General features: G+C 36.1%; 1 pseudogene; it reads left to right on the top strand.

Moving 5' to 3' along the window:
* The window catches only part of LOC109069859, a 53,992-nt pseudogene extending 30,405 nt beyond the window's left edge, over positions 1 to 23,587 (top strand).
* Positions 23,588 to 24,563: the final 976 nt, after the last annotated feature.

The following is a 24,563-nucleotide window of genomic DNA, read 5'->3' as shown; positions in this document are numbered from 1 at the left end:
TGCTTTACCTGGTCTTACATTCACGTTAATTAAAATCCTGTGGTCATTATTATAAATCGGTTTCACTTAAAACACAGGTGCGGGGGAAACATTAAATAACACTGAGGTACACCGAGGTGTCAGTCATTTAACCTGCGAATCACTAGAGTTCTCATGAATATATGTTGAAATATAAGATCCCTGTTTTGCATTAAGCCTGTGTGGATGTCAACACTCACCACTGGTTGCCAGATCCCGTCATGGTGTGCTTATATTCATCCACGTTCTTGTTTTTGCGCAGCTGGTACCCTCATTCTAATTATGCTCTCATTGTTCGGGTGTTACCTGCCGTTGAGGCTCTGAGCTGAACCTGGCAACCGCAACATCCTGCTGTGGTACAAACGAGAGCCGCTTAGTATGATATGTGTGTGTTTGTGTGTGTAGAGGAAACTCTGGCTTCTTCTGCCTTGGTACCTCAAGCCCTGGGTTCAGCAATCCCGCTCTCATTTTCCGGGAAACGTTTTAAGGAGATTTTTGAAAGAGAGATTGTTTTCTTCCTATGTTTTATGAGTTTGTGAGTCATGGGTTTATTGCATCACAAAATACTGATCATGTCCAACTCCGTTGCCAGTACCTCCCTTCACTTGGGTTCAGCAAAAATCTGGAACACATGCTTTTGAAGTTCAGGCATCAAACTTCAGCACGTTTGAGGAATGTCTGCATTTGCATGCATGTGCATTTTACAACATTTTGTTTGAAGCAACCATCATAACGCACCAATTTTTCTTTGGCTGACCACTGATTGGTTGCTCAAATCTGACTGATGGATTTGTTTCCTAGATTTCTGACCTTTGTTTCAGTAAATCTACACTAACCTATTCAGTTTTTTCTTCTCATTTGACAGCTAAAATGCCCTGTCTTCACATGACAAACACGGTTTCCATTTATGATCTGACTTTGAAGTCCCCACCTTTAAAAGAGAGCTCTTCCTTTGAGAATCACTAAATCACCCGCCCATCGTCTGCTCTGGTGCCCATATAACAATGAATCTTCAGGTGGAATGGTGAAGAGCACAAACCCGCCTGATTTAGAGGGCTCAAGTGAATCCCCATCCAGTGGCGAGACTAATTTGTGCACATGTGTGATGTGTCTTTCTCACTCTTTCTCTCTTCTTTGCTCCTTTCGCGTCTTAGGTTAGTGTCAGTATTCAGCTATATTTATGAACACACACAAATAACTGTTGAAGACCACTACCTCTTTGTCAAGCTCGTTGACTAAAGGCTCTATCAATCTCCTAACAGTGCTTTGACCAGCTTTAAGGTTGTTGATGTCACATATATTTTCCACACAGACATTTTTTCTCCTGACAGAAAATCCAAAAATATGTTCATCTTGACTCTTCCTTTAACACCTTCGTTTCAGTTTTGATGTGAATGCTTCATTGTGTTCAATTCCTGCTCTAGAGGCAGCATTTCCCACACTCATCTCCCCTGAACAGAATGCTGGATTCATGAGTAGTGTTTTTGTTGTGATTCACACTACATCCTTTAAAACTTGGATTGTGTAATATATGAAAATGGTCTTTCTGACACTTATTAATACCATCTGCAACATCACAGAGTAAACCGCATTTGGAACAGTGTCAGAGTTTCTTTATTGTCACTAGGCTTGGCAGAGTGTAGTACTTTACTACACAGTGGCAAAAAAAGGTTTAAATTAAAAATAATAAAAATAGTAATAAAATAAATGACAAAAAGAAAATTCAACAGAATGTTAAAGCATATGAAAACTGATCCAGATAAAAGAAACTTTTCTGGTCTTCTAATCAAGCTAAAAGGATCTGGGATTACACACGATGTGATATTTATTGAAGGCTCTGGACATAAAGCGTCATTATTCAAAAATACATTAAAAATGGTAGTCATTCATATCATGTCTTAAATACACCTCTTCTATGATGAAAAATACATTTTAATTGGCCATAAGATAAATATATCATGTTCTGATCCATGAAGGGGAAAAAGCATAATTACAAAGAAAATAAAACCATGTTTAGTGTGGTATAATATTTTATTGTTATTTATTAGACAAACAAAATGCTACAGCAGCAATTAAAAAAATTATAATTAAAAACATTTATAAACTTATTGTCATATGGTGGAACCAATTTCTATAAACTTACAGTGGGTGGAAAAATCACATCATGAAGACCCTTAAAGGGTTACTCCACCCCAAAATGAAAATTTTGTCATTAATCACTTACCCCCATGTCGTTCCAAACCCATAATACTTTGTTCGTCTTCGGAACACAATTTAAGATACTTGAATATCTTATATTTTTGGATGAAAACCGGTAGGCTTGTGACTGTCCCATATGAGCTGAACGCAGGCAGTGTACACTCTTCTGTGTCAGCTGCGCCACATGAATATACACATAGAAAACATATCCTTGTGGCGCAGCTGACACAGAAGAGCTTACGCTGCCTGCATTCAGCTCATATTCTCCAAAATGGTGCTACAGTGATGCGGAGATACACAGAGGAGACAATTTGTTGAATAAAGTCTTTTTTTTTCGCATACAAAAAGTATTCTGTCGCTTCATAAACATTACGGTTGAACCATTGATAGCAGATGGACTATTCTAACGATGCTTTTTCATACTTTTCTGGACCTTGACAGTGTAATTTACTTGGCAGGTCTATGGGACAGTCACAAGCCTCCCGGTTTTCATCCAAAGTATCTTAAATTGTGTTCCGAAGAGAAATGAAGCTTTTACGGGTTTAGAACGACATACAGTTAAGTGATTAATGAAAAAAAAAACATTTTGGGGTGGAGTATCCCTTTAAGGCCCTCATGACTGTGACAAGTTCAATAAGTTTCCTAAAATTCCAGATAATTTGCCTTTTTCAAATTTGAACTTTCAAATTAGTTCAGGTTGTAAAATATATTTTGATGTGACTCCCCAAAAACATATTGATATTTATGACTTATTAATTCATTATTGGTGAATAATATCGTTTCTTGAAGTGATTAAGATGTGTACACTCTTAATGTATGTATGTATTCAAAGTGCAAAGAAAATATGTTTTCACTTTTAACTTCGTGTTTACCAAATGGAGTCTTTTAAATTTTTGTCAACAATGTTGTACAATTTTACAACACCTCATGAGCCATGTTAAACCAACATGAATACAAGTGGAGCTTGGCATAGTTTATTTTTTTATTTTATTTTTTCATTTTTTTGTCTTGGAAACTATAAAAAGAGGTTAGTTGTTGATGTTTTGGATTATGGTTATAAATGACCATGTAGATTGTACATACATGGACATAAATGTGTTTGTTATCATTTCATTGCTTGTGTCAAAATCACACAAACATCTTTTCTTAGTTCCTTCAAGCTAAATCCAAGTGTGTATTTTCTTACTGGCCAAAACTCAGCAAGCCTTTTTCGGCTTAGTGTCCGTTTATAAACTCGTAAACTCTCAACATGAAGTACAGTCCAACTAATCCTAACTCTGAGAGAGTGTTTACATCAAGGATAAAACAGTGAGGAAACGGGATGTGAGGCATTCCACGATGAAGCACAATTTCTTGTAAATATTGTAATTGCCTGCATTATATCATCAAATGGAGAGTGTGGTCCATGTGGGAAGAGTGAGATGCCAATATTGTATGTTGTTGTTGGCAGAGATAGGCCCCTAAACTCTCTTCTCCTCTAGGGCCAAGTGGTAACAGTTGTGAGGAATTGTGGTGGCAGCAAAACGTTCACTGTCACACCCAGGAGGAAAAATTACCCCAGTAAGTTGCAGAGAATTATACTACGGGGCCGTTGAATGCTTGAATCTGATTGGCTGACGAACATTCTGAGGTGTGCAATTATTTTCAGGGAAACGCACGGCGAATTTAGTTCCAGACAGCTCTCTTGACCGCATTACAGTTCAATATCACTTGGCATAGTTAACTGTAATAATGGAAATTAGCAGTACCTATACAGCACACAGGACTAAAAACAACAACATGACAGATGATTTTCCAAAAGTAAATACACATGACATTTCTCACTAGCGAGGTAATAGAAGGGCTGTTTAGAGACACTGATGCAGAACACTGCTGAGGGATGCACAGAGGTAGCCTAATTCACACAAGCTCTCTCTCTCTTTCTTTCTCTTTCTCTGTGTGTCTCCGTCTCTCTCGCTCTCTTTCTAATAACTTCATTAATAACTGCATTAGAATGCTATCGATGGCTCAAGCCTCTATTACCAGCTTTAAAATGATGTTTTGGAACTAGCAAAAGACGCGTTGGATGAGATGCGGAAGAAATAATCCTACTCACAATAGCGATTTAAGTGCAAAAACCAGACGGATCCCTTTAAATATATCATCTGATCGATGTCTTGAGGTGTAGTAACCATTGTATAAGTGGAACCCCGCTTTGCATCGTGGCCGCATCACTACCTCGGGTGTGCATTATTTTTCTAATAATTCAACGGGCCGTCGTCAATTATTCCTTGCTTAACATGCTGCCCCAGTAGTGATTGAACCAGCAAGGAAAAACAAGCAGAACTTGATACAGCGCAGTAGGAAGGACTCTTTCACTAACACACACATGCAGGAATACGCGTCCATGCAATTCATCAGAGTACAGCACACTTGTATTTATAATCTTCTTTCACAACATATTTCCTATAGAATAGTAGCCCATTCTACAACAATTCCTCTCACTGCAGTGGTTGACACAGATGACTCACCTTTTTAAGTGGATGTCAGTGGTGGGAAGAATTAGCTTTTAGGCTTTCTTTACACCACTCAGCACAAAGTTATATTATTATGTATAAGCAGCACACATTAACAAGATACAGTATTCACACTGTGAGCATAAGAAACGCTGTGTAGAGTTTTGGTACTGAGGCTTATTTTGCCACATATAGTGCATTAATGAAAGCATTAATGTACTCTATAAATCTATGTCATCACAATTGTTTGCATCTGACATTTATTAAAAACATAATATATAGGAGTAAACTACACATTATTTGAATAAAAAAAAGACATCTTAAGGGCTTGTTTTTGTTTTGTTTAAAACCTATAAGACTTTTGTTAGTCTATTAATCCAAGTGTTTAATCTACAAATAAATAGAGCACCTCAAAAAATGGCAAAAAGCATAAATAAAATATTTTTATTAGGGCAGCACAATTAATTGAATATCTGATTGTGATTACAATTATGGATTCCACAATTACGTAATCATTTAAAGGCACAATTACAGTCCACTTACAGTATTTTGTGTGCTTAAGATATCTGGTAGCACTTTATTTTACAATCCTGTTCCTCATGTACATACCATTTACTTATTTTAGTAATTACAATAACTATGTAATACCTTAGTACTAACCCTGAACCTACCCCTAAACCTAACCCTACCCCATGTAGTTACCTTGTATTACCAGAAATTTCTTAGATAAATACACTGTAAGTACACTATAAGTACATGTAAGTACACGTACTGTAAAATAAAGTGCAACCAGATATCTTATATTAAGGGGTTTTCCCATTGTTTTAATTTTAGTATAACATTATAATACCATGCATAATTTAAAAAAAATTTAAAAGTACTTTTTGTTCAATTACTTCATGTCTTTATTCAGTGGCTGTGTTGAAGGGGGTTTAGTGAACACTGGGATGGGGAACTGAATTTTTCTGCACCATTCTCCACATTGGTGCAGACAGCACCGCTGTCTGGATCTCTTTACTGCAGACACGCATGAGCCCCCACAGCCACGCAAACCAGCGGGTTCTTCTATAGCAACAGCGGCTTTGCAGGAAAAGGGGGGTACCGGTTTTTCAGGGTGACATAGTATTCGTGACAGGCCCCCTGGCAGAGTCACATGGCTGCAGGCCCAGTCAGACTTCCTGTGGGGCATACAGGACGAGAGGGGTAAATTTCTCCCAGGGAGCTGTGATAGATCCCAGCACCTTAGAAATGTTGTTCTGTAACCTAGTCACGTGAGCAGACAGATGTTGTACTACTCGCAGTAGTAGAGTGATTTGAATCTTTTAAATCATTCAGCAAAAGTATTCATACATTCAAGTCAACCGGTGGCACCAAACAATTGTCTTTTCGTGAGTAATTGAATTATTCATTCACCCAAGTTTAACACAAATTTATGAGTCAGTGTAGGAAGGGTTCTAAAAGAATCACAGATTGCATATGAACACACTAGCTCACAGCGCCTCTCATGATACAGGGTTTCTGTACTGCAGACTTATGTTGTGAAACTAGAAGAGCTAGAAGTGTGGATATACAGAGCAAGCAGCGTTTCCACCAGCCGAACTCTTTACTTATAGATTTGTGTAGCTTTTTTTTTTAAGGTCACACTAGAATTTGAGCATGCAAAATGTCTTTATACGCTGCAATGGTCGTGATATGATGTCACACTCTGTAGCGTCTATTTAAAAACTTAAATTCAACACAGCAAATTATAATACATCTAAAATGTAAACATATAAAATCTATTCCACTTTCCTACAGTGCTGCAGTTTTAAAGTGGTCATCGGATGCAAAATTCACTTTTACATGTTGTTTAAACTGAAATGTGTGTTGGAAGTGTGTGTACACAACCACCCTAAATGATAAAATCCACCCAGTGTTTTTTTTTCTTTTTAAATCCAGATATATAATATCCCCTTTTTCAAATCAAGCCGTTCTCAGATTCTTGGCTGTGTGACATCACACGGACCCAGGCCCCTCCCACGATTGTTGATTGACATGGTCAATCTTACCTTAGACCTGCCCTGAGTGAGCTGTCATCAGTCCGCCATTGTTTTGACGTAGGAGCAGTTGAAGACAAGATTGGAGATGGTTGGCTCCTAAGCGATTGAGGTGTTTTTGTTGTTGGATGTGATAATGAACATAGCAGTCGTCATTTGCTCCCGACATCAGTGCAGCTGAAGACGCAGTTGATTACATTCTTTTTTGAAGGGAATGTGTCCCCCGGTCTACCTAAATGCGTCTATGTTTGCGCGAATCATTTGTGATTCAGCTTCACCTCCAGAAGAAGTGAGTTTACATTTTTTAATGATTTTTGCAAATCGCCTTTCCTAATAATGTGCTAGATAGCAAGTGTCTTAATGAATGTGGCTAAAGTTTACTGTCTCTCAGATTACTGCGTGTCACCCCTTGGAGGGAGATAGCAGAGCTCATTAGTATTTAAAGGGAAATGCATTGAAACAGCTTGCTGTGAAAAGAGCTGTTTTTGTCAGGGTAAAAAGGGTGTTGTTTAACACTACCATTGAGAAATTTTAACCAAAGTATGTTATAGACTTCTCATTAAGACCCTAAAGAATCAAATCGACTTGTTGAAATTAGGCATCCAATGACCTCTTTAAATTTATGTTCTTTTAATTCATCTACACGGTCATGCTGTGATGTATTGATCTATTGTTGGTCGGATGGTTTGACATGATGTGAATTTTCACATAAGCTTATGTTTCTGGTCTGACGCATTCGCATACATACGAATGGAAGTCAGTGGAATGAAAAGTGAGGTGTAACCACCCCTTTAGAATAACAAGTCTATCCCTCATTCCCTCTGTGCATTCCCTCTTTACTTCATCATTGGTTTGTTCAAATTTTCTCAAACTGAATAACCAATTGGACTTCTCTTTCTCGCCGACGAGCTCCGCTGCCAATTCGACGTGCAGAATTGGCCAAAAAACAGCTGACGATATCACACACTGAAAAAACTAAATCCATCCGACACACAAAAAACACCTGACATGCCTGACAGAAGACCGTCAGCTTGAAGTGTCCCAAGCTGTTTTGGACTGTGGTCACTTGTAACTATGGATAATCTGCATGTTTCTATCCTGATTCAGACAAAATGTTTTTTTTTTCCCTGGAGAAGAAATATTATGGATGGAGCAGTGGTTCACAACTCCAGTCCTGAGGATCCACTACTCTGCACATTTTGTATGTCTTCCTTATTTAACACCAAGAGAGACATGCAAAATGTGCAGATCAGAGGGTTACCAGTGGGAGGACTCTTATTTTTTCTACAGAGGACTTTTATTTTAGCCAGAAGCAATGGTTTACAGTAAAACGTCTTGATGCATTTGTTTTAGGGCTGTGCAAAAAATCGAATACGATTTTCATGCGCATCTCTTCAGTATTTATGCTGATGTGTTTTATTTTATATCTCCAGCACGTGCGTTAAGATCAGGGTTGCCAGGTTCTCACAAAATGTTTATATAATGAATGCATTTTTTTGGATTACTTGTGGATTATTGTGGTTGATATTTGTATCAGCTGTTTGAACTGTAATTCCAGTGGCACATGTTCATTGCCGAGGATCCATAGGTGTGCAAGTGTTTTATAGCAATTTTTTTGCAAATCCTTTGTGATGAAGAAACATTTACATGAAGAACACATCTACATCTTGGCCTTAGGGTATGTGCATTTTCAGTAAAATGTTCCATTTTTTTGGTGATCTATTCCTTTTAAAAGGGGAATTCACAGCTAACAAGATGGACTTTTAATAAAACTTGAAAAGATTTTTGAAAATGTTGCTACATGACAAAAAAAAAAAAACAGAAAAAGGCCTATGGCATTCCCTTTCGCCAAAAACTTAACTTAAACATCCAAAAACTTCAACAGCCATAATGCACTTTTGATTTTGGTGCCGAGCCTCTGTTGATCCAACTGTCTATGTGCAGGAATTAAAAAAAAGCTTGATTTGTAATTTTAAACAAAACCCCTGGAGCTGACAAAAGTCCACTGGATGAAGCAAATGACATGTAACACGGAGAAAGAGTACACTTTACTTATACTTCCAACATTGTAACTATACAAAAAGCTGGTTGACAATCTGCAAACAAATTGCATATTTTGTATAATATCAATTATAGTTCTGTATTACTAGTGATGCACCAAAATGGAATTTTTTACCGAAACACAAAAAACAAATATTAAATTAATATCAATTTTAATAATATTTTTTTATGTTCTCAATTGATAAAGAAATTTGACAGCTAGCCACCTCTCGAATTTTCACGTTATTTGCACAAAATACAAAATATATTATCTCAGAAGCAATAATTAAACATCATTTCAGTCAATGATTTCACCCCCACAAAAAACTATTTCAGCTAAAAGTGAAAATGTTTTTTGTTGTTGTTTTAAAATGAACTGCATTTGTGTATACTGGTGTATTTTGATTTAGGCTTTTGGTCATTATTAAATGTCACAGTATACTTCACCTTCCTGTGATGTTTCAACAACAACTGTAAGTTGAGAGCAGTGACAATTGAGCATTTTTGTAGGAAACTCATGATAGTAGGAAACAGCTCAACTACTTTCTGCTTGTAAGATCAGCCCATAGCGGGAGACATGTTCTGATAACAGAGACTAATTTATAGGAAACAGATTTGAATGCAGAGGAATCTCTCCAGTGAGTCACTGCTGGAAGACTCTGGTTTGGGAATAGAGCGGGAACACTGGAATTGCTTGCTGCAAGCTGAGAGAGACAGACAGAGTGGGAGAGAGCTGGCAGAGTGGACAGGACAGGACACGGATTGTCAGCATCCACCCTTCCTTTGCAGACCGCCTCTCAGAAGGATTTGCAATGACTTTTTCAAACGATTGGCAGTTAGCGCCTGGAAAGGCGGCTCAGGTCCAAGAGCAAATCACTCCCCTCTATTATTCCCAGAATCGGAAGTGTCCCATTCCACATTACAAGCAGGTACGGAAATGAACCTGTTAACTGCTCTGGTGTGTCCTTGTGAAAAGCATCTGGAAGAGAATGAAAGCTAATCACGACCGGTTGTTTAGAGAATGACGCTTGCTCTGATGGGTCTGGAGGTGGGGCGACCCAAAGTGTTTGAGATGATGGCGGGATGGTGAGAAAGAAAATGCATGCATGAGGTCATATGCGAGAACATCTGTGTCTGATTGGTGTCTCTCTCAGAGGGTTCACGTTTTTACAGCATCACATGCTGCGTTGACATTAGGATATCCTCAAAAATTGTGGGGTGTTTTTTTTTTGGGCCAAATTTCCTTTGATATTTCTATCCCTTATGAATGCCTAATAGTCATGATCGAAAAATTTTAGTAAGTATTGTTTTAGGAGACAGGCAGTTTAAGTCAATTGCTGATGGGAGCTTCATCTAAATCTATATTTCTTCACTATTGCTTTGTTTTTATTGGTTGTGACAAAATATAACTTTACCAATAAAGCAAAAAAGTTGATTATAATATTATAAACATTATGATTTTCTGTAAAGCTACTGTGAAACTGTGTATTGTGAAATGCACTGTGTGAATACATTTTACTTGACTACTGAAAATTAATTAATGAATGTGTCAATATCATGACTTTTTTTTTTGGTACAGTACAAAAATAGGTGAAAAAATTTTTATTTTTCAACAAGCTTATTTGGTGCGTATCTCCAAAAAATATCAGGTAATTCAACCTTTTTACTTTGAGAATGTATTTTTTTATATATATATTTCGTTATATACTGTAATTCTTTTGTACACTCCCATGTATTCACAGCATAAAAATGTCATAAAAATGTTACTTGATGGTTATACCACATACCAAATTTCTTTTCTTGACAATAGTATAGAATATTTTTCAAAACCCTATAAAAGCAACATGCTAAGTATATTTATGAACTTGTATTTTAAATTGGATTTTTTTTAATTCATTTAAAAAAATATATTTTCCTTTTTCTTCAGTGCAAACACTCTTATTTGTCATTGACCCACACATATTTACATTTCTTGCCCACTCTATGTAAGTTTGTGTGTGTGGATACACATTGTCTGTGCTCCACAATGTGGCTTTAGAGGTTTATTCAGTATGATAGCATTTTAAATAAACAGCCCTTGCTTGGAACAGGCTCCGCTTTGTTATGTGGCTGATAGTTACAGCCCAAGCCAGAGAAGGCAGCTGTCAGATATCTGTGCAAACACTGAGTTCGGAAATTGAGAATTATGTCACTGGAATGGCAAGCTTGTGTTAGGGGAACCGCCAGGCAGGCCTGTTTTCCCATGAGTCCACTGCTGCCAGTAGAGAGTTACTGAGTTGTTATGAGAGTCTGAAGCTAAATCTTACCTTATGTTTGGGGCACTTGCTTCTGTCTGTTATGTCTGTTTTTCTTTGACACTCTCGAATACTTTATTATGTGTTTCTTCTTCTGCATTAATCTGCTGTATGTCCCCTTCAAATGATTCTCTTCATTATCAACATAATTTCCGTGGCTTTGTCCACATTTGTGGTCTCTGGGCCTCCTGTTGGACACGCCAATTTTCTCCTACCACACGCGTGGCCTCAAGTTAAGCCATATGTGACACAGTTCTTTGCTTCTGAGCTCTTATGCCTCAGCTCAAATAAATAATCTCCTTTAAGCAATGTTATGGGTTAAATACAAGCTGTAAACAGTTAATCTATTTTACCATCACATTGTTTCAAACTCATATGACTTTTTTGTGTGTGTGAAACACAAAAAGGGACATTTTGAACTGTTTTTAATGTTCTTTTTTTTTTCGTGAAATTGCAATGAAACAATTTTGCAATAAACAAAATTTCAGACATTAAAGCGATATAAAAGCCAGTGAAACGTGAAATTTATGTTAGTATTCACTGAAAATCTTGACATTCACTACAGCTCTCCTTTGTGTTTATGAGATTTCAGTAGGAGAGATAGGGATAGTTCACCCTACAACTAAAATTATTTAATTATTTCTTTTGAATCAGCTTTTTTTTTTTTTTTCAATTACAGTTGTGCTCATAAGTTTACATACCCATTGCAGAATATGCTAAATGATTTGCATATTCTGCAAGGGGTATGTAAACTTATGAGCACAACGGTGTCTATTACACTAGCTTCATTTTTCACTTGTTTACTTTTGTTTGCTACTCTGAAACTCATCTTTTGTCTGTTTAATAAACTTTATACTACTGTTGTACAGTGTACAACTGGTAATAGAGTTTAACTTGTATTGAACTTGGAGTATTATTTCAATAAAACCGAAGCATGTGTTTGTAACGGGGGTGATATTCTGAAAAAGAAAAGTGAAAAACATTCACTTTTTGACCTCTGACTGCATCTGTCATTTTGACCGTAATCAAAGCTCTGCTGCCAAACTGGCTTTCATCCTTCAGAAATGTGTTCAGATCTCTTCCTAGAGCTGCCAGATTAATACTCATGAACCTGTTCTTGGTCTGTATCGTAGCCAGGAAACCTGCACCTCCATCCAACCGTGCCTCTGGCCAGACCACTGCGGTCGTCAGTGTGTTCTCTCCCATCCTTGTGGAAAAGCCTCAAAGTTAAATATAATATAAAAAAATACATTATAAATTAAATTATATAAAATATAATACATAAAACATATCATCTCCTTTTACTTATGCTTTGCGTGGAGCCAATCTGTGAGACTTCTCTGTTGGTTGAACACCTTTTATATATAAAAGTTTAAAGCTACAGGTCAGAGTAAACAATCTTAAATATTGTTGTTACACAGTGAAAGATATGCTCATGTTTCCATCCTCCTTATTCGCATGTGTTTAAATGGAAATTAATGGAACACCAAAGTCTGCTTTGACCACACATTCACCCATGTTAAAATGACCGTAATGCATTTCGAAATATGCCTTGATCTGCAGTTCTTAGTGGTATTGTGTTTCCATTGGTGTTTTTTGGCTTCATTTTGGTTCTTGATTTATATCTTTTTGTACCTATCAGCTGACATGACACATTATATATTTAACCTTTGGTCCTTCCACTCTTTCCACCAATAACAGTAATGCTGTGAGTGATGGCTGTTTTGGCTTCTGTATCAGAGTCTGAAATGTGTTGGAGATTCTTCTTCATCAGGCTTCATCAAAACAGCTTGTTGCACAGTGGAGCAAGGCTTATTTGAGTTGGCAGGCTGATGGCAGCAAGCAGAAGAAAAAAACTTACAACTTTGCATTTTTCTACTGAATTACATCCAGCTCGCTGCTGCTAGCTATTGAAATTCTGTCAGTAAGCGGCTCGTTTTTACAGTCGTGGTTTCTGTTCAAGTGTGTGTTCTGCTCTACCTCAAAGTCCATACAGGTCGACCTGTCCACTCCCTCTCCTTTTTTCTTTTTGTCTTTAACCATTTTATCATTAATCTCTCTTTTCTTTCCGTTTCATTCTTTCGTTTTATTTCTCACTCTCTGCTTCATTTCTTTCACTCATTTTCTCTCTACTCTGGAAAGAGGCTTTCAGCAAGGTTAGTGTTTTTAGAGCAGGGAGGAGGGAAGCCACACAACTAGATCTGCACTAAAGCAAAACGGCCAATTAACTTTCTATTTAATCATACATTATATTATATTGAACGTACTCCGTAATGAGCCATGGTATTTTGTGCTTAAGTTTACTTTTTTCTTTTCATTATTTAATTTTGTCAGATGCTGCCTTATTTTTCTATTTATTTTTCTTTTGCTCTGCAGTTCATGTTCTGCTCATTTCAGCTTCTTAAAGAAAATGAGAAGATTCCTTTCAGATGGTAGTCTTCTCAAGTGTGTGATACAAAGTTAATGTACCGGTACGCATAATAGAATTAGACTTAAAAATGGGTTTCAACGGATTCTCATCAAACTCAGTCAAAGCTTTAAACTTAGCACACTGCATCTTGCACATTTATGTATTTTGTTGTTGTTTTTATTTTACATGTTGCCCCTCTTGTGTGTATGACAATTTCAGTAAGCAATGTGGAACATGCACGTGAAGTTTTGTTCCATGTTGCAGCTACAGTACAACTAAATTTTGTTTGATTGATTGATTTTTGAATAGAATAACCTCTGCTCACGGCTTTATACACTGTGATGATAAATAAAAAATCTGGCTACAGCTTTTCATTCATAAAAAAATTGTCTTGAGTGAGTATTTCCAGAAATGCAGTGAAATAAAGGTTGTTGTAGGTTGCTTTGGTGACAGAGGCTGATGGCTACAGCATATTGTCCTGGGAAGTTCTAAATGGCACATTGCCCAGTGATGTTCAATCCCAACTGTCTTATATTTTCTAGGATAAAACAGACCTCATAAAAATGATTTTATAGTGCATTAGTTCCAGGACTCTGAAACAGACAGAAAAACACTGCAAATCATAATACAGATGGTTAGTTATTTAAGTACAGTAGCACAGGTCCAGTAATGGATAGTATTACAGCATAATGTAAACTGTGAATTCTATAATTTTTTATTTTATGTACATTTTTAATTGAAGGTCCAGTTTTAGTTTAAATAAAAGATCTAATTTGTTAAATGTCATATTTGTGACACATTGTGTCCTGATCCCAGCTCTTCTGTCTCTTTCTACTTCTCAATTCTATTCTACAAAGCACAGGAGTGAGTCTGTATCTCTCCAGATATGTAACATTTCCTCCCAGAAAGTGTATTATTAACGTTCCTACTACATCCAGCTTCTTCCAGGAAATCTGAAACTGTTTCCTTTTGATTATTTTAGTAATTTAATTTAAGTACTAATTAGGTCCTAGCACCAAAGCTGCTGGAATCAGTTGTGTTTGTTCTGATTTTCTTCTTCCTCTTTGCTTATTTTTTATTTATTTTTTCTCTTAAAGAGTTTGTCAGAGACGATAAATCGCAGAGACCCTGAAATCAGTTGTACAGTGTGTATTGTATGCATACAGTATATATCATTTGGACACTATAATAAGCAAATTTACACTTTTGCAACAACTGTAATACCACTTGGACTAAAATAAAAATGAATTAAACTGTTAAATGGATCTTATGAACTTAAATACATTTTAAAAATATTACCTACAAAAACAGTTTTGTTTTTTTTCCAAACTTGCCCCTTTGTTTGATTTCTAAGAAATTTCATATGTATCACCTAGAGATGAGAATGAAAAAAAAGTTGAGAGATTTATAAAATCATTTCACTGAAACAAGCCAGTTTATTTTTTTATGAGACTGCTAATGACTAAACGAGTTCTCGCAAATTAAAAACTTGTTACACATAGAGAAAGGATGCAAGCATTTGATCAAAAAGTGAAAATTTGGTTTACATTTTGCTTGGTGTAAGTGCTATCTTGAACTTGACAACATTCTAAAGATGCCAAATTTCACCAATTTTACGGAACTAGGGGGCGCTATAACTTAAGAAAACCTTAAATCTGTGCAACTGTGATGGAAAAAACTTGATCCACAACAATTGTATCCACATGGTCTGTTCTTTCAGATTTTCCAATTGTGGTCCAGCCTGCTTGGACACAAGTTGTTGCCACTTGTGGCTATATTTTAGTAGTAATTGCACAGATGTCATCAAACATAGACATACTAATACAGTCAATAAGGCATCAGATGGTGTGCGGTTTAGCCACAGCTACCAGCACACACAAACCACACATTTCTGGCCACTATAAATCCCCCACACACACCACAAAACGACAGCAGGAGAATACTTTCATATGTCGCGTGCTGCACTCTTTCTCTCTCTAGGATCATGTGCTGAGACTGTTTTTAATGTTTGTATTGCATTTGCAAGTCTTGGGAAGTAATTAGGAATGATGATCTTGTGTATTTCAGAGATCATTGATGACCTTGCTCACCTTGACTTGGCTTGTTGTGTATTTCAGAGATCATTGATGACCTTGCTCAGCTTGTGGACAAGACGGACAGCCGCATCAAAAACGAGACGCACAGAGTCAAGCTGTTGGACACTAAGTCTGCTTCCTGTGGTGAGTTTTCTGCCTCTGTAGAGCCACTGAAGCTCGGGTTTTATGTACTCTGCATCAAGAGATTCGCAACAATAAGCCAGTCCATCGTTCAGATTTATGGCAATCTCTCTATTTCTGTCCCCTCTCTCCTCCCTTCTGCAGAACTGAAAGGAATTAAGTCTATTGCCTGTAAATGGTAAAGTCAGATCTGCACGTTATGGTCGGTCTCAGTGCTGTGAGCTCTTACAGGCCCATCTGTGTGTGATCTGTGTGTTTGTTATTGGAGCTGCACTAAAGGTGAGATCAGGCTGAGACATTTAGAGAGGTCATTTACACAGATTTCTGGAAAGTTCTGCAAGACATTACAGTATTTTACATCTGTATACTTCAGAGTACTTTCTTCTGTGATCTCATTTTGTTAGTCTGTTGTTAAAGGGATAAATCACCCAAAATTACAATTTATTTCATTATTTAGTACCGTCATTTCCAAACTTGCTTCAAACTTTTATGAAGTGGAGCACAAAGGGTTTTTTTTTTTTTTTTTTGAAGAACATCATGAGTACTCTTTTCAAGATAATGAAAGAGGACTAGGACTGTGAAGAAATGACCAAAAAAACCCACCATAAAATTATAATAAAAATGGTCCATACAGCTTGAATGCTGTACACTAATTTTTCTTTTTTTATGATCTGTTTCACTCTCTCAAGATCTGTTGCTAATTCACAGAAGATTTGGATATCCTTTACGTTTTGACACCCTAGGTATCAAAGGTATCACACCTACTGTAGCTCATCTAAGAATAGTAACTTTATTAGCCTACAATTGAGTTACCCTATTGCAAATGTCCCTTTACAGTTACTGCTATGATAAAATACACTTAGATGAAGTTTTAAAATTCTACATATGGCACATGTAATGTCCAGTAACACATATTTTAGCAAAATGTATATTTTAGTCAGAATTAGTGCACTCCTGTTTTACTGCACTCTTGTCTGTTTGTGCTTCATTTCTGCTCACTCGGTTTTCAGATGAACTCGTAACATTAAACTGCATTTTGATATAAGCTGTATTGCCTTGATATACCATCTAGCCCTACTCAGAAGGGCGTTTCACACTGTGCTTAACCCCGAGTTATCATTATTCTAAACCCCACTTTTAACCCCAGGTTAAAACACTTGTTATTTAGAAGCAGTGTTAGAATGTTATGGCTAAATGCTTAGCAACAGACACCCAATCACATATTCACATGCTTTGGACAGTCACAGAAACACTTTGCGTTGTACAAACAGTCAGTATTAGAGGGGGAAAATGTCAAAAGGTGGCAGAAAATGCATCAGCTGGCGTGACAAAGAGACCATTTCATTCTTATATTTATAGTCAGAAAAATTCATTGAGAAAAACTTGATAGTACAGTCAACAGTATATAATATGAGGATGTGCAATGCTAGCGCCTTTATGTAAACAAGTCGTGTCCCACATTTTTCTCGTTAATGAAACTGACACAGCAAATATGCAAATAAGAACATTAAGATAGGGTTTAGGAATCATCTTTTGAACATTCCAGATTATTTGTTAACTCTGAGTAAATTATGAGCAGTGTATAGCAAGATAACGATTCTGTTTACCCTGGGAAGTGTGAAAAGCCTATGACTTTAGGAGAGTTAATATACAGACATATATAAACATAATATAGTCTTCCACATAGGAGGAGTTATATAGCATTTATTTCTTTTTGATAGACATAGTTATTATATAGCATTTATTTCTTTTTGACACTATTTATACACTCATACACTTATTTATCTAACACACATACTTAGTCTACACTTCAAATTTGCACATAATATACCTGTACATACAAAACTGTCTATTGTAATATACCTGCACATACAATTGTCAATTTGTATATTGTTATTCCTTACTTGTTCTATTTTTTTATTATTTTATTATCTGTTTTTGTTCTGTCGCTGTCATTCTGTTGCACTGTGGAAGCTTCTGTCACGAAAACAAATTCCTCGTATGTGTAAACATACTTGGCAATAAAGCTCATTCTGATTCTGATTTATTTCTTTTTGAAGCTTTGAAAGCTCAAGTCTGCATTTCTGTAAAATGCAGGGAAAAGAACGGCCAGTACAGTATTTAAATCTTCTCGTGTGTGTGTTTGGAACGATATTGGGGTTGAGGAAATGATGACAGAAATTTCATTTATGGTGAACTATTGCTTTAATTGCATTTTCTGTGATGTGATCAATGACTGCAGCCTCTCAGATTTCTCAAGTTTTGTGCACGCCAACCATGTCTGGACCGCTTAAATCATTTCACATGTGGTAAATGTTCAAGCATGTCTGCATACTTCAGCAGCAGACACAAAATATCTGTCTTCATTAAGCTCTTCATTAAAGGAATACTTCCCCCAAAAATCCTTTGATTATTTACCCGCCCTCATGTTTGTATTTCAGCAGAATATCTAAGCTGCTCTTTTCTGTGCTTTGAAAGTGAACCGTGACCAGGGGTTGTCAAACCTGAAGCATCCAGACTTGACATAAATCAATGGTTTTAAAAATAAGATTTTATTTATAAAATATTCTTTGAATAACTTAAATTTTAGTCTGATTCTCACACAAAGCTGACAAATGGCTTCAAAGACAGCTCTTGTTTACAATATTATATATATACTATATACATATATATGCTTCACAATGCCATAGAAGAACCTTTTTTGTCTAATTTTTGTCTAAATGGTTCCATAAAGAACCTTTAACATCTGAAGAACCTTTCTGTTTCACAAAAGGTTCGTTGTGGCGAAAGAAGGTTCTTCAGATTATAAAAAGGTAAGAAAGAGATGGTTCTTTAAAGAACCTTTGACTGAATGGTTCTTTGTGGAACCAAAAATGGTTCATCTATGGTATCGCTGTGAAGAACTTTTTAAGCACCTTTATTTTTAACAGTGTATATTGCATAGCATTCAAAGAGCAGCTTAAATATTCTGCTGAAGATCTCATTCTTTCGCAGAAGAAAGAAAGTCATACATCATGTCCTGGTTTGTTCCATGGAAGAGAGTATCTCATAAGGGTCTGAAACAACATAATGGTGAGTAAAGGTTGCCATATGCTCAATTTTGGGTGAACTAACCCTCTAATTCTTGTGTCTTTGGGGGATGAGAGATGTTCAACCAATCTGCTCTCACTACAAACCTTTTTGGTGCCACTGGTTATATACTTGACAAATGTCGAACATGGCATAATTGTCTTTTTGTCATTGCTGTTGAAGGTAGATGATAGAATTTTTATTTCCTGGAACTATCTCAAATTATATCAAGACATTAATTAAATAAGCTCTTTGCAGAAGATGTGGAATTGATCATTAACTCATTTTTATTATGGTCATGAGCATGCAAAGAGTGTGAATAATAAAATCCTATAAAGATCTATTGTGAATTTTCCTGGGAAATAAATGCATTGCCATGCTTGGTCTTGCTCCTCTTATGTCACACTTAATCTATTTGTTTGTCCAGAGGACTCTACAGACTGAAGTTTGTTTGCAGATCCCAGAGCCGAAGGCCAGAGTTGCCGAGTTTTGCATTGATTCTCTTTCTCGCTCCTTTATTTCTCTACTCCTCGTCTTCTCGTCCCGCGTCTGCTTTTGACACCTAACCATATTCATGTATTCAGTGAAGGGGGGTGAAGGAGGGGTTGATGAATGGAAAAATTCCTCACTGCCTTGTCGTCCATACCCCACTTTTTTTTTTTGGTCTATTCTTTCAACTTGTGTTCCCTGACTTACTTCACTTCTTACGTTTCCCAACTTTGTTCAACACTTGTCTTTGTCTTGTGGAAAGAAAATTAAAAAATAATAATAATAATAACATGCCACACCACTTTTAAAGCTGTCTGATCATTCTCTCCTCTGGGCACATAATGTTTATAAAGTATCTCTCTCCTGTATTTGTCTTATTTTCAAACTATATGGGTGTTCACAATATGCTGTATGTTCTAGAAGAGAATATTTTACATGTAGCACCAGTTGTTCTCTTGTATCTGTAAGTATCTGATTTTCTATCTATTGTCTATTTCAGATTACTTTAGTTTAATTCTGTTTTTTTATTAATCCAGGTTAAAACTGCCTGTGTTTGGTGTGTATATATAATCTACAAATGGCCTTTACTGTCGAAACTCTTTCTGACCCTAAACCTTTGAATGGTAGTGAATAGATATAGACCATATGACTTCATCTTTACGTGAGAAATGGACTTTAGTACTGCAATCGAATGCCAAAATAATAGCCAAATGTGTCGTCATATTGTAATGTATGAAGTCTGATGCGTAATTAGTTTTTAATTTGTTTAAATTCTACAGCCAAATACTTTACAACTGTCCTCTTTGGAAAGATGAAAAAGAAAAAAAAAGGGGTGTTAGGTACAACATTGACAGGCAGAGGAAAATTATCTGGTCAGAAAATGAAGTTGAGGCTTATGTTTTGAGTCTTCAAGCCCCTGAATATGTCAAGTTGAAGTTTAGATCCTCACAGGTCTCTCTTTCTCCCTCAGCTTTGATTTTAAATAAATAAAGGACAATTGGGAAGAATGTGTGTCCTTTGTTCTGCCCCCTGGGTGGCCACACAGGTCTTCTGCCCTCTGTGCACACTAATCTATTTGTCTAGCAAATATTATTGTTGTCATTGGGGCAGCGCGATTGGGTTACAGAACTTATTTGATTACTTAGAGAACTGTGACAGTTTCGCAGAGGTGAAAAAGAGGAGCAAACAGACAAGCGTAGAAGTCTGACAGCTTGAATGATGGTTTGTTTTAGGCTGATTTAAATCTGAACGACATTTCACCATTTGGCATTTAATACAGAAAAGATCATGTTCACTTGGAGAGTAAAACTTGTAAAATGGCTATGGGTTTACCAGCTCAGTGGAGATTGAAAAACCTTTTTTTTTTTGGTGTTTGATATTTCACTTCTCTTGCAAATTTTCTTTTAAATAAATGTGGAATTATTCAGAGGGATAGGGGTCTGTTCTCTAAAAATCTGACATTGTTCCTTGTCACAGTCAAAATGATTTCCTAACTCACACCATGCCCGCAGCAGGCTTTGGTAGGTCGGTTTTTTATAATACCAGCGTAAGTTAGTTCAGCACAGCTTCCTTTTGCGCTGTGCCTCAGTGCAGGCCAGCTGGCGCTGTGATCTCCAGTGGGAACACACAGCCACCGAGCCAAACTATGAGAGAAATGTAAACTAAAGTACTGAATCAGGCTGCAAATACAGTACCAGCCAGTGTCCGTGAAGAACAGCGCATATTTCAAAAATCCTGTCTGATTAGCTGAGATAAGCATGTTTTGAAAAGACGTGACAGATGATGGCGCGTCTGCTATGTTAGAGAGTTTGCACAAACAAAGAAAGCACTGAAGTAAGGCACGCTGGAGACAAGCATAGTCAGAAGATGTGTGTATTGAAAAAAATTATATGGATGATCTGAAAGTAGAGTAACTTTTCTATGATGATTTTAAAGGTGAAAAAATAAATATTATGTCATTCTAGTTTACTGGATACATTTTATTATAGTACCTGTGAGTGTTTTTATTGGGTCTCATTATTCACTTAAGAATAGGAAAGGTGCAATTTTCCTCAGTTAATATAAAATGTTAAAATTGGGAACATTTTGGACTTTTCATATTAACAGAATAGGTTGAGTTAATTTAGCATTTATATGTACAGTTTTTTTTATTTTGTCTAATAACACATAATTGTTATCTGTGATGCTTAACGTTTTAGAAAAACTTTTTTATATTTCTAGATCAGAAATGTAATTAATTTAAAAAATTTTCAATCACAGTCTGAGGTGTAGCTACTGTATATTATATTAGATAGCAAAGTTAGTATTCAAACATTTTAATTCAGAAACATACCTAAATTGTGTTATCCAACAGACTTGGTTAAGGATTTGAAAATTTTAAAATGATTGATGCAAAAATATTTTTTGACACATTTCAAGAGATCAGATTTGCATTTAAATTAAATACCCTTAGATTAAATATATGCCTGCTATTAGATGTTGTACTCAGTGTTATTGTAATGAAAAGCGATTTGGCAGCACTTAACAAAAAGTATATACTTTTATTAAAGCACTAATAAAACACCCATATTCAATATATCATTAAATGCATTTGTAATAAATTATTAAAACTTTTGTTACAAGCCTAGCTTTATAACTGTAGGCTTATACCTTATAAACAAAACTAAGCGGGATAATGTTCACTCACAGTTCATAGTTGTGGTTTTATTTGCATTTCACAACTTCAAACGTGTCTCATTATAGAGTCGGAACTATCAGCTTTGTAAAAGCCGATCTATAACACATGTAAGAATGTTCTGGTTGATGTCAGTGACTCACAGGAGATGAGACATCCTCTGCGACACCTTCATGGAATTCCTCTAGTGACACGGAGTATATGAGAAATTTGACTATCGGAAGGATTAATGAAAGGCAGATGCATCGCTGAAAGTTTCACCACATTTTGTTTGTCCTTCTCACCATCAGTTAGTGTTGATCTTGAGTTTGAATTAAACACAGGGCTAAGAGCCCCATCTAGGAGTCATTACTGTGTTTATTTTAAAGAGTGATCATTGAAAAATGCAAATAATGAATGGAATAAAAGGAATAAACTAGTTAGGCATTTTTCAAGTGTTTCAGGAAGTCAGAAATATAGATTACATTAAGTTTCTCTGAGAAACAGATCATAGTCACAGAATATAAACAACAGATTTATGACATTTCTGCGGTGCGGCTGATAGGGCATGCACATGTGCTAAAGATCAGTCATGTGTTTTTGCATGGCAAATGATGAATTTAAATGTGCGCACACACACACAACTATTCACTGTTGGGGCATCGTGAAGTTGTTTGTTCATTCAAATGTTTTGTGTGTGTTCTTTCAATCAGGAATGCAGCTGGTGATTGTTCTTCTCCTCATCGCCATCATTGTCGTGGCTGTTTGGTAGACTTAATGAAGAGCAAGTTTCTGAAGAGAAGACGGCACATATATTAGAAAAACCTTCTTTGATGTGAACGAGAGATACTCACAGCTTCCAAATCAGGCTGTATATGTAAACACACATCTACTGTAAAAAAAAAAAAAAAACACACTCCTGCGCCCTTTTACATTTATGAAAATAATAAAACCCATTGCTGGGATAAAGCCAAGGAATGGACCACTATGAAGAACGAAAATTCTTAGCTTCTCAGATAATGATCAAAGTAGGATTCGGAATGGAAAGAAAAATAGAAAAGAGCTTTTGAATAGTATTATGAATATAACCATGAGTTCGAGATGCTCCAAGGGGGGAAAACCTATTTAAATTCATTGTTTGGCAGCGTATCCATCTTGTAAACAAGGTCTGAGTCACAAAGCAATACAAAATATATGTATATACAGTATAATGCAGATGTATCATCTCTTAACTTCTCTTTCATTTAAAGTTCAGATTCTATTTTGTAAGTACGAAAAAATGAAATGCCTGATTTTGTCATTTAATAACACTTTCCTGTAAATAGATTTTAACCTGAAAATGTGACTGTTAGAAATTCTAATAAATGTAGTTGGTCAGCTTTGGTTTTGATGGTAAAAATTTTAATTATCAGAAATGTAAGTGCTGATCATTTGTCACGTTAGGTCATATTTTCTTAAATCTTTCCTGTAGTTACTGACTTATTTATAAGAGGGGGAAAAAAGAAAAGGCACACTAGTAATGTTTTGAGGTTTTATTCCAAATGAATGCTGAATGTAGTTCTACCAGGTTGGTGTTCAGTAGTTATCTTCCCCTCTGGATTTTAATCACAACCATCTAAACAACCACAAACTGTAAAAAATAAAAATAAAAAAGGAAAAAGAAAGACACAAAAAATCCACAATGTCTTGTGTCATTAAATATTTTCTTATAATAACCATAATATATTAGTATGCACTGTAAAACAATATTGCAGACGTCTTGTATTTGCCACAGCTAAATTTACAATTCATAATATGAACCAAGAAGCATGTATGTAAGGTCTGCTGGTAATGTCAAATACAGGAGCCATCTTTCCACTGCTGCGAAAAGTCAAAACTGAACAGAAATTTACATCACTGGAATACTTAAAATAAAAATGAGTGTGCACTAAGATACTGAGTGCCAAACACAATACATTTACATGTGCTGTTACGAATATTGTTTGTAACCGGTAAATACAGCATATGTATAAATATCTGTATGTCATACATTGTGTACATTTACAAGAAATAATCGTTGAGTAAAGATGATAATTACTGCACACGTAAACCGTTCATCAAATCTGACTTTTTTTCTTTCTATTCTTTTTTTTTTTTTTTTTTTTGGTATTTGATGCGGAAATTATCAGTTCTTGCAGTTTATTTTCTTAATGATCTGTGAAGGACTGACCACACAAGCAAATGTGTAATGACCCTCAAAAGATCAGTGGATCTGTACTTTAGAGAACGTCCGTCTCATTAGTAACAAAATAAATGCGTGTGTGTGTGTGTGTGTGTGTGTGTGTGTGTGTGTGTGTGTGTGTGTGTGTGTGTGTGTGTGTGTGTGTGTGTATGAGCAGCGTTTCTCACAGTGAAGAGAATTCTCTATTGTAGTGAAACATTACTGTACATGCATTCCTACTTTCACAGATGCTAAATGGAAATGTTTAAGCAGAGATGTCGTTGCTTTACAAAACTAAATACTAGTTAAAGGTAAATCGTACACTTCTAAATACTTTCACACACAAGGAAAAATACTAACTATACACACCATTCTACCAACACTTCCAGGACTTACGAAAAGGCCTGTTTATACAGTGGACTCCTCACACTGAAGTTCGGTTTT

The sequence above is a fragment of the Cyprinus carpio genome, unplaced genomic scaffold, assembly GCF_018340385.1.
Source record: "Cyprinus carpio isolate SPL01 unplaced genomic scaffold, ASM1834038v1 S000006628, whole genome shotgun sequence".
NCBI classification, from domain to species: domain Eukaryota; kingdom Metazoa; phylum Chordata; class Actinopteri; order Cypriniformes; family Cyprinidae; genus Cyprinus; species Cyprinus carpio.
Note: the sequence above shows the minus strand (reverse complement) of the source record. Positions and strands in the feature narration are given on the sequence as shown.